The sequence below is a fragment of the Monodelphis domestica genome, chromosome 8 (genome assembly GCF_027887165.1).
Source record: "Monodelphis domestica isolate mMonDom1 chromosome 8, mMonDom1.pri, whole genome shotgun sequence".
Taxonomy (NCBI): Eukaryota; Metazoa; Chordata; class Mammalia; order Didelphimorphia; family Didelphidae; genus Monodelphis; species Monodelphis domestica.
This window is the reverse complement of record NC_077234.1, coordinates 30,491,248-30,503,359: the sequence shown is the minus strand read 5'-3', so window position 1 is coordinate 30,503,359 and position 12,112 is coordinate 30,491,248. Positions and strand designations below refer to the sequence as shown.

The window sequence follows — 12,112 nt, the reverse complement described above, 5'->3', positions numbered from 1 at the left end:
TTGTTACTGTCGTTTAGCAGAGTGCCTGGAACACAAATGCTTAATAAATGGTCGTTGACTCGTTATTGACTGGATAATCCTGCCTCAAGTATTATTTCAAGTCACCGCTTTAAGGGGGGGGGGTGTTGGCAGATTTGTGTTTCTTTCTGAATGCATCGTGTATTGCTTTAAAACATTGAAGGTATATTGGATGATTCATAAAGTGCAATGATATTTCAACAGAGAATGTGACTTTTATTAGTCACTTGTATGAAGTATGGTACCAGTTTGATGCTTGACAAGAATAAAAACAAATAGATTGCAAGCTCTTAGGAGTTCCACTTCCTTAAATCTTCAACTCTGTGATTAGAAACATCATATATTTGTGTCATATAGTAGATCACGCAACAGAAGGAAAAATAAAAAATAATTAAAGCAAGATTCACCAAATCCACTATTTCTCACCAAAAACCAAGTATGTGCAACCCAGCAGAAAAAAAGGCTTCCTCCTGATATTACCTTGAACAGCTGCAGGGGTTATTTTTTTTAAACCCTTACCTTCCATCTTGGAGTCAATACTGTGTATTGGCTCCAAGGCAGAAGAGTGGTAAGGGCTAGGCAATGGGGGTCAAGTGACTTGCCCAGGGTCACACAGCTGGGAAGTGGCTGAAGCCAGATTTGAACCTAGGACCTCCCGTCTCTAGGACTGGTTCTCAATCCACTGTGCTACCCAGCTGCCCCCTGCTGCAGGGGTTATATACCCTCTTTTTGTTATGTTCAAGATTAAGAAGGAGATGACCCATTTACACTTGCTTAAATAAATGGGGCTCCTTGAAAATATTTTGAGCTTTTCAGACTATCCCAAGGATACGTGCAAACACTAACCAAATGCCCCCTCTTTGAGTTCAGTCCATGGGGTGAATGTTCTCTTTCAACAACAGACAACAATTGTCAGAATATTTTGACTTTTACAAAAATGATTCCTAGGGTTTTAGTTGCCATTTCTCAGCTACTGAGTTAATTATTGCTCTTTTTCTGTAGCAGAGAGAGATTATGTTCTGAACCTAACTTTCAAAAGTAGGCGACCTATGCAGGGCAGCTAGGTTGCACAGTGGTTAGAGAGCATTAAACTTGAAGTCAGGAAGATTCATCTTCTTGAGTTCAACTCCAGCCTCAGAATCTTCCTAGCAGTGTGACCCTGGACAGCTCTCTTCACCTTGTTTGCTTCAGTTTCTTCATCTGTAAAATTAGCTGGAGAAGTTCATGAGAAGTCACTTCAATGGTCTTGCTAAGAAAATCTCAAATGGGATCAAGGAGAGTCAGACATAGCTAAAAAATTATTGATAATCCATAACAATATCTATAGATAACATTAACAGACTGAAGCCTCTAAGTACATATGGATGTTCAGCTTTTATTGCTGGATAGAACTCTGGACTTGGAGTCAGGGAGACATGAGTAAGCATCCCATTTTTTAATATTTTAGAGTTTTCTCTTTGAAAAGATAGTATCTAACAGTACATACAAAATACTCTGAAAATACACATGACTTGATTTATAAAACATTGAATCAAACATATTACAAGAGAATTTATATTATTATAGTTTTTAAAAAATAAACTCAAAGCTTTCATGAAACTTAAAAATTTACTAAGAAATGCACTGAAAAAAGTAATGTAAACAAAGATAACACACGTAAAATTTGTAAAATGAAGATTACAAAGGCCCTGAGCCAATTAATGTTCAGTTGTAATGGTCATTCAAAAATGACTTTTAGATTTCAATAAAATCTACCGCTTGTTTCTTCATGTCTTGTCAGTGGAAAAAAAAAAGCTTTTAAAGTTGTGGTGTAAAATGATGGTGTAGAATTGTCACACCCAGTTAATTTCACACCATAAAGATGCATACTTCTCTTATTTTTATGATGTTAGTTTTCACTGGTACTAGAATGAATTCTGTTGCTCTATAAAAGCTTTGCTTTTTTTTTTTTATTAGCTGAGTGAATCAAAGATCATCACAATTTCCAGGAGCCTCAGTTTCCCTATGCATAAATATTTATATAAATTAAATGTATCTATGACCTTATTGGCCAGCTTACCTTTTCTTCCTATCATACATTTCCCTTAGAATGTCACTGGCTCTTTCTCCTCTTCCTTTTCCCTTTCTTCTCTCGAGGTTTTCATGACATTGCTTTTTTTCTGGTTCTCCTCCTTGTCTGTTATTCCTCACTTTCCTTTGCTATATTTTTATCCAGGTAAAACCCACTGACAATGGCTGTCCTCCCAGATTTTAGCTTGACCCTCCTTCTCTTCTCCCTCTAAATGCTTTTATTTTGATGATCTCATCAGCTCCCATGGATTAAGGTAGCATATATATGCTGATGATTCTCAGATCTGTTTATCCAGAACTAACCTCTCCCCTGTCTTTCAGTCTCTCATCTCCAATTGCCTAATGACCATCTCAAGATAGATGTCCCTTAGACATCTTAAACTTGCCCTCTATAAAAGTGAGCTCATTATCTTTCCACCTAGACTCTTAAGCCCTTCTGATTCCCATATGACTATCAAGGGTACAGCTGTTCTTATTGTTACCCAGGCACAAGCTAAGTTTATTCTTGACTATTAACTGTTATGGTCCATATCCAAACTGTTGTGAAGTCCTGTCATTCTACTGTAATCACTTCTCTTGTGTATGCCTGTTTCTCTCATCAGACACTGCTACCACCCTAGTGGGGACCCTCATCATCCTCAGTCAGGTCTCTTACAATGAGCTCCCTTTCTCAAGGCTCTTCTCCATTGGTTATCTTCTTTTTTTTTTTTAAACCCTTACCTTCCATCTTGGAGTCAATACTGTGTATTGGCTCCAAGGCAGAAGAGTGGTAACGGCTAGGCAATGGGGGTCAAGTGACTTGCCCAGGGTCACACAGTTAGGAAGTGGCTGAGGCCGGATTTGAACCTAGGACCTCCCGTCTCTAGGCCTGGTTCTCAATCCACTGAGCTACCCAGCTGCCCCACATTGGTCATCTTCTTGAAGCTCAAGTCACCATCTTCTCACTCAATAAACTCCAACCACTCCCTAATGCTTCCAGGATTAAATAGAAAATCCTCTGCCTGACTTTTAAAGTCCTGCATAAACTCAGCCCTTCATACCTTTTCTTACCTCACATCATTCTATGTCCTCTACAACCTAGAGACACTCGTCTCTTTGCTGATCCTCAAATAAGACAATCTCTTTCCTGACTCCATGCATTTTTACTATCTGTCCCTATGACTGGAATTGTCTTTTCCCTTAACTTTGCCTCCTGACTTCTTTCTAGTTTCAAGCAAAAATCTACCATCTACAAATGCCTTTTCTCATAGAACAGTTGCTCTCCTCTATTATTAGTACCAATTTATCCATATCAATATCTTATTTTTATGCAGGTAATTTGAATGTTTTTTGCCACCAATAGGTTGTGATCTCATTGAGGTTTCATTTCTTTGATTTTGATCTCCCAGGAGCTTAATAAATGCTGTTGCTGTGACGTCTTATTTTTTGCCTCTCCCTTTCTCTTTTCCTTCAAAGTTCTCTCTCTCTAAGATAAAATAAATACACTGGAAAATAATATCTAGTCTAAACTTGGGAAGGAAAATATGAGAAATCTTTCTTGACTTTCAGAGAGAATTTAAAAAAATGATATATCAAATACCCACACATACATGTAGATACACATATATAAGCATATATATGGAGAGAGAAAAACAATGTGACTGACATAGGATAAAAGTGTTTAACATGTAGCCTGAGGACTCCATGAGACTCACTGCTCAGCTGAATGTGACCTGAGTCACATTAAAATGTCATTGGGAAATATTTAACAAAATGAATAAAAATACAATAAAACACAGATAACCTCTGAATTGTTAGAAGTCCTTTCCCCAAAGTTCTGTGAATCAAGTTGAACATGGATTTCCCATTGTTGTTATATGTGCTTCTGTTTTTTCTCCATTACTTGCTACTTATAATTGTAGACTATGGCTTGGGCAGGGTTGGTCAGAATCTAGGATCTTTATGCTTAACTACATCAAAGAGTCTAATAGGGTATCATGTTCTCTATAAATACTCAATAAAATATTTGCCGATGAATATTAAGCAATACCTTTTCCCATTAGAATTTCATGAGCTGCCATCTACAGCTACACTTTCCCAACATAGGTAGCCAATAAGTGAAAAATCAAAACAAAGTTCAATTTTAGAGTATTTTAAAATAATGTACATGGTTCCTAATTGCCTCTGCTGATTCCTTCCCCTTATTGAATTGGATGTCACTTCTACAAAATTGGGGAGTTAAAAATACAAGTAAAATAATTTCTTCTACTCAAGACATTTCAACAAATACTGATTGTATTGAGAGCCTCCTGGGTACTCAACACTATACTATGAGTGGTACAAGAAAAGTTAGTGGACTTGGTAATCTTCAAAGTATCTTCCTTCTATAAATCTATTTATCTTTCTCTCTTCTGGCCTGATGGAAGAGAAATAGGAGCTCAATACAAAATAATACAGTCATAGGACTAGAAATCAAGAATCAGAAGGTCTAATCTAGGGTCAAAGATACAACTAAGACAGGGATATTGAGTCACTGTCTCTAAGCACTGAAATTTAGAGTATACAGAGATTTAACAAATAAGCTTGTTTAAAAAAATTACTAATTTTGTTTCATTTTTATGAATGTGTGTATATATGTATATATTTATTTTTCTTCTCTGAAGTATGTTTGTTAAATTCTATGCCCTCTAAATTTTAGTTCCTGGAGATACTCTGTTTTCCCTGTATCTATGGCTCTGGATTAGACCTCCTGGGCCTTTATTTCTGACTCTAAGACTGCAATGCATTGTTTTATCTTGAATCACTATTTCTCTGTTTCCACAAAGGCATAAGAAAATTGATTACAACTGTCTTATCTACACATGGCATTTATGTGTGTATGTGTGATGCTCTCATTGGTCACAGAATGTAAGTTCTCACAGGACAGGAAGCTTTCATTTTTATCCCCAGTCCTCAGCAGATTGCCTAACACATAGTAGGAGTAAATGATACTTTCTTACAGTATGATAGGGAAACTTGCTGATGTGTCCCTGGTAAAGAGTCTGAACCTGGGCCCCGAACCCCTAGATTAGCAAGGTCCCTTCCAGCTGGGGGACAATCAGCTAAAGCAGGGTAATAACTCAATATCCCTCCTCCTCACCTGAGTTTATGCTAATCTCTTTTTGTATTATTTTCTATATAATGAATTATTTGCATTTCAAAGAAGACCAATGACATCATGAGATGATGTCGTGATTTACAAGTGAATTGGATTTAAGTGAGGCAGAGTTGCACAAAGTCATTAGCCTTACTCTCCCTCTCTCTTCCAGAGTCATCCAAGTCCCCAGTGGTGACTCAAGTCAAGAAGAGTCCTGGTGGCCCAGGATGTAATGGGTGACCTAGGTGTCTTTGATGTCTGACAAAACTCTGAGTGCTCTAGAGTACTTGCTTTTGTTGCCTTCATGGCTATTGGAACAAATTGTTCTCATTTGCACACTTCACTGGGGGGTAGACATCCCTCTGACTCCCCAAAGGATCTGAGATATCTTGGTTTCCTTCAACCTGGTTTAACTCATTCATAGAAATGGCTTTTCTGGGATGTATCCACAATGGATGTTACAATTTCTTGGAACCACAGATGAGAACTGGGAAAAAAATAGATACCAAAGGGATAAGCAGCCCTGTAAAGGGCTCCATAAGTCCTCACACCAGAGGTGCTGTTCCTCCTAGAATGCCCATGGACTTCATCATGAATTATAAATTTGATTCAAGAGCTTATTATCTGAGCTGCTTGCCCAAACACCAACCCATTAACAATACTTTGGGACAAAGTTCTGTATATCTTATGTTATTCTAAACCTATTTCTTTTTTCCTTGTTTCCCTCTTTGAAATTCATAACCAATTTTATATATCATGTAAACTGATTATTTTCATGTTTAAGTAACTACTCTTATGGTTTTTGGGATTAGGGAAGAATTTCCTCTTCCTGACTTTGATGTCCAGAACTCTTTCTTCCTGAGTCTGACAAGATCTGGATCTATGGACCTATTTTGATAAAAGACAGGCTAAGAGATAAATCATTATATAGTGGAAAGGATATTAAAGTTGGAGTTAGAATTCCTGAGTTCAGTTCTTGCCTCAGAAGCTTATTGGGACATTGGGAAATGCCAACATTCTTCAACCTGTTTCCTCATTTGTAAAATGAAGGAGTTGGATCATAAGACCTAGAAGGTCTCTCCCAGCTTTAGAGCTATAATCTTATTAGTCAGATGTTTTGACTGAGATCCAGGTCTAATATTTCTTAGCCATCTTGTTGGAGCAAATTAGGTCAACTTCCTGAGTGCCCCCTGTTATTTTACCTGTGACATGGGAATAATAATCCACATTGATGTCATGATGTAAAGTTTGAAAAGCACTTTGGAAAATATTATCTGTGAAGATTGGATTTTGCTCTCCCCTGATTGTAACAATGAAGGTATTTAGCTCTTCCTTTATTGTGAAGATTAAATTGTAATCCCCTGTCTATTTTTAGATTCTAATCCCTAAAGTGTAAACCTAGTACTTAAAGTAGATCCACTCATTTTAACCACAAAAAGGTATGGACTAACCACAAAAAGGTGTGAACTAACCACAAGAGGTATGAACACCCATTTCATACATTGAGTGGCAGGTCTGTGACCCACATGTGAAAAAGTGGGCAGTCCTGGAGAGGAGCATCTGCTGTGATTGGTAGACATAAAATTTAGGGGAGGTGACACAAGAGAAAAAGGTCTTTAAATATTGGAAACAGAGACACACAGGGAGGATGATTCAGTCATTTGGAGTTGGATTGGAAGAGACTCACTCAGGCTTGAAGAGAAGAGAGTCATTTGGAGCTAGAGGGAAGGCAGACACTTGATGAAAGACTGGAAGAGAGACACACAGACTTGGAGTGAAGACACTTGGCTGTGGAACTGAACCCCTGAAGGAGCTCGTGCAGGAGACCTTAAACTGCTTTTCTTTTAGATGGTCACCTTGGTGAGTATAAAGGCTGACTTAGTTCCTTGCTCTTTCTGGAGGTGTGAAACTCTGAGAAAGGCCTATCATCTTGAGACTCCTTTCCCCTGACTCGTGCCTTAGAATTTCTATCTGGCTCAGAGGAAGCTCTCTCTCTCTCTCTCTCTCTCTCTCTCTCTCTCTCTGTCTCTCTCTCTCTCTCTCTCTCTCTCTCTTTCTCTCTTCCTTAATATCTTCCCTCTATTGTAAAAATAAACAACCATAATTCCATTTACTTGAGTAATTCATTTTGGGATTTAGAAATTAAATATCTGGCGACCACCAATAGTATATTAAGTCTAACCAATGCAATTTAACATATCTCATTTTATCTTCCCTACAAACAAAAAGATAAGTGGTATAATTACCCTTATTTTATAGATGAGGAAACTGAAGCAGGAGGAGATTAAATAATTTGCCCAGGATCATGCTACTAGTAAATGTTTAAGGCAGAATTTGAACTCAAGTCTTTCTGACTCTAGGCCCAATGCTCTATCTACTGTGTCACCTAGCTACTATTTAATAATACTTTCTGTACCTACACACCTATCTCTCTACCTACCTACCTATGTACCTGCCTACCTACATACCTATCCACCTACCTATTCTTTGAAAAGGCAAAGATATTATATCAAAGAGATGCAGTATTCATATGTGACACTTTCCAAAGCAATGACTTACTCATTATAAATATTTTCACCCTATTTGTTTTTACTTGTCCCAATGAAAGGAAGTGTATATAATTAGCTAACTAAACTTTGAAGTATTTTGTAATGCAGCCACTACCTATTCCACAATGAAAACAACCTGGAACATCTTCTTTCTTGGCATTTTCCAATGGCATTGAATAAAGCAAGCATAAACAGAGTTGTGAGAAGAGAGAGAGATTATCTCACCAAAGAAAAAACGTTTTTTTTTTGTTTTTTACCATGGAAATGTGGGATGGACTCATCTCTCACTAACAACAGTATAATTAACAACTGTAAATCTTGAAATCTCTAAGACTTGTGAATGTTAAAAATTTCCCCATCGGGGAATTCTTAATTGGAACAAATTCCCTACTGAGAAACATTCCCCATTTTGATGTGAGAACTCGCCAGGATCAGAAATGGGAGGACCTCTACTCCAACCGTACTTAAGACTGCTTTAGGAGAGAAAACTCCTTGCTAAGCAATGAAAGTACTTGGACCCATGCTTATAATAAAGCAAGGAGTTCTTTGAGCCAGGCCTGTTTTTAGAATTGATACAATGGGATGCTAGGTACCTAAAAGGGTCGGGCAAGTTTTCTCTTGATGAGATTAGTTGACTCAGCTGTGTTTTCTCTCGTTCAGACTTACTGAGGAGATTGGTCGACGCAGCAGCATTTTTTCTGATTCAGACTTACTGAGGAGATTGGTCTACTTAGCAGGAATTTAGATGGGCAGTCCTTTGAAAAGCATCTACAGTGATTGGTAGATGTAAGGACTTAGGGGAGGTGACATGGGAGAAAAACCCCTATATAAGAAAAAGCAGAATCTCTTGAGGAGATATCCTTTTGGAGAAATCCTTTTGGAGGATCTCTGATGAGGATTGCTTGGGAAGAATCTCTTGAGAGAGGCTCTGGAGAAGGGAAGCTCTTGGAGGACAATCTCTAAGGAGGTCTCGCTGGAAGGCTCTCTGGTAAAGTCAGCTGAAATGGAGCTGGCCTGGTGTCACTAGAATCCTTGTTTAGGCAGACCTTGTGGTGGGTGTTAAAAGAATGACTGACTGATTCTCTCTCTTAAGACTCAGGTCTAGGCCATATTGGCTTGAGGCCCTTCATAATTATTCCTTTCCTACTCTTTCTCTCTTTCTCTAATTCCTCATTATATTATTAATTAAAATCTATAAAACCCAGTTGACATGGGTATTTGAATAATTGGGAATATTTCCCTGGCGACCACCTTATATTTGATTTAAAACCAAGACACTGTAGTGAAACATATTTTCTGCGGTCAAATTTACTCACCCTCTCTTATATCTATCACAATTTATATCTTCCACCATTTTAAATCACTACAGTTTAAGACATCAACCATTTTAAATCTCACACAACTGAGCAAGTTTTCATCCTTCATCTTTACTTCAAACTAATTACTAACTTGGTGATATTGAATACAATGGGAAAGTCAGACTTTGGGTATATAGACTAGGATTTATTTGTCATCCACATGTTTTTCAGTGGTGCCTGACTTTTTATGACCCCATTTGGGACTTTTTTGACAACGATACTGGAGTGGTTTATCATTTCCTTCTCTAGCTCATTTTATAGATTATAAATTGAAGCAAATATGATTAAGTGACTTGTCCAGGGTCACATAGCTAGTAATGTCTGAGGCCAAATTTGGATTTAGGAAGATGAGTCTCCCTGACTCCATGCCATGTACTCTACCCACTGCATCACCTAGCCATCTTAAAGAGGAGGACAGAACAATTCAAATGATAAAGAAACTCAGTTACCCATAACAACAAAGCCCAGATAGGACTAGTGAGTCCAAATTTTCAAATCAAATATAATAAACTCAAGACAATTTTGTGTTTGTGGCAAGAAAAGGCAACTTTGGAAATTTAAGAGTTCTGTTTTTTATTTTTATTTTTAATTTATTTATTTTTTTAAACCCTTACCTTCCACCTTGGAATCATTCAACACTGTGTATTGGTTCCAAGGTGGAAGAGGGTGAAGGGCTAGGCAATGAGAGTTAAGTGACTTGGCCAGGGTCACATGGCTAGGAAGTGTCTGAGGCCAAATTTGAACCCAGGACCTCCCATCTCTGGGCCTGATTCTCAATCCAGTGAGTTACCTAGCTCCCCAAAGAGTTCTGTTTTTTTAAATAATATTTAATGCATTAAATATCTGTAAACTTATTTATCAATACACATAAGATTTTATAACAAAATTAAAAAACACTCAAAAATTCTTAAAAGGGATATTTGCAGAGATATTCAGTACTTATAGATGAGCCAGGTTAATAAAATAAAGATGAAAACTCCCTAAATTTTTTTGCAAATGTAGTTATCAACTGTTGTTCAAGTGGCGTAAAATTGTAAAAACAGATCATCAATGCTCATTTATTAACCACCTACTGTATCAATCCCATTATCAGGGGGGTACTATTTAGAATCAGATAAAATGCTAACAAAATTCATGTAGAGAAACAAAAGATCTAGAATAGGGATCATAATCCTTTGTGGATGTGTGTGGATGTGTGTGTGTGAGCGTGTGTATCCTGAACCTCTTTGGCAGACCTGTGAAATCTACAGACATCTTTTCAGAAGTTTTCTAAATGCAAATATATATGGATATGGATATCTTTATATATAATTACAAAAGAAATCAATTTGATTGAAGTATATTTATTAGCATACTAAAAGTTCTCAGGTCATGGTTTTATAAAGAACATCTAGTCTAGACTCTCAAAAGAAATATGAAAATGAAATTGGAATAAATTATGTTACAAAGGAGTAATCATCAAAACTATTTGTGACTGCTTAAATAACAATAGAAAAGTGAGTCACAGAAACAGACAAAAGGAGGCAAAGAAAGAAATAATTTCCAACAATAGCACAAGTTTTGACAGATACAACAAAATAAAATATGAGATAAGATTCCCTTTTTGATGAATACAACTGAGAGAAATGGAAAGCAGTCTGACATAAATTTAGATTAGCCAGCATCTTACATCATATAGTGTAACATTCAATGAATACAATTTGAATATTAAAAAAGTCACATAAAAACATTAAAAGAGGCTAGGATCAGGAACTTATCACAACTATGGCTAGGGGTGGAGATCTTAATAGAACAATAAATGGAGGATATTATGGAAGGAAATTTTGATTACACAAAATTAAAAAGCTTTTACACAAATGGAATTAATGAAGAGATAATTAGAAGAAAAATGATTGAGTGGGAAAAGTATTTGCATCCAACAGCACCAATAAAAATCCAATTTCTAAAACACAGAATCATAATTTAGAGATGAGAAAAGATCTTAGGCACCACTCAGTCCAATTGGCTCCTTTTCCTGAATTGATAAGTGAGATAAAGGAGAGTGAGGAGAGAAGGCAAACTCCTGGGGTGAAACTGGGTAAGGGAAGGAATGGAGTACCCTTGACAGAAACAAGGAAGGCTAGAATAGGGATGGAGGTTTTGGATGGTGCAATACTTTCTCTTTTGGAGTTACTAAATTTGAAATTGAAAGATGGGATTAACCAAATGCACCAAAGTACTTTGAAAATGATGTTGTTCTTCAGTCATTTTCAGTTGAGTACAACTCTACAGGACCACTTTTGAGTTGTTGTTTTTTTTTTTTGCAAAGATATTAAAATGACTTGCCATTTCCTCCTCCAGTTCATTTTATAGATGAGGAAACTGAGGCAAACAGGGTTTAGTGACCTGCCTTGGTCTTACCTACTCAGTATTTGAAGATGGATTTGAACTCTCTCTCTCTACTTCACCACTTTGCTGCCCCCAGAAATCATGTCTATTCTACAATAATCTTTAGAAGACATTTTAATCTCTAGGGCCATTGGCTCAGTTAATCAGAATCTGACTAGATCACCTCCAAAGAGAATATCCAATGAGTTACAATTAACTGAATTTTCTCTACAGCCTCTTGAATGTATTTTCCAGTTTTTTGTTGCAGTCATCAACTTTCTATCATCAGATAGTAATTAAAATATAAGAAATGACAAAACAGAAAGAAACCACATTTGGGATTTTTTAGTTCCTTAAAATTCACAGAAACAGTCTATGATAACCATGTTTTGTTTATAATGAATCTTAGAGTTCACTTTTGAAAAGTTACATAGCAAATTAATTTAAAGCAACTCTTCTCACCCATGCAAAGCAGTTCATTACCACATTCATCCCTCCTCTCTCCTCTCATACACACTACTGACAACATTTTTTGATCAATTGGTGCAGGGGTCATTGGTCACACTTTATTAAAAGAAAGTTTTAAAATTCATTAAACAGAAAGAAGACTTTTTCAAAGTACTCTTATGAACTTT

General features: G+C 36.8%; 1 protein-coding gene across 2 annotated transcripts in view; it reads right to left on the bottom strand.

Moving 5' to 3' along the window:
- The window catches only part of LOC100616966 (EGF-like and EMI domain-containing protein 1), a 787,120-nt gene that overhangs the window by 302,576 nt on the left and 472,432 nt on the right, over positions 1 to 12,112 (bottom strand). The window lies entirely within an intron of this gene.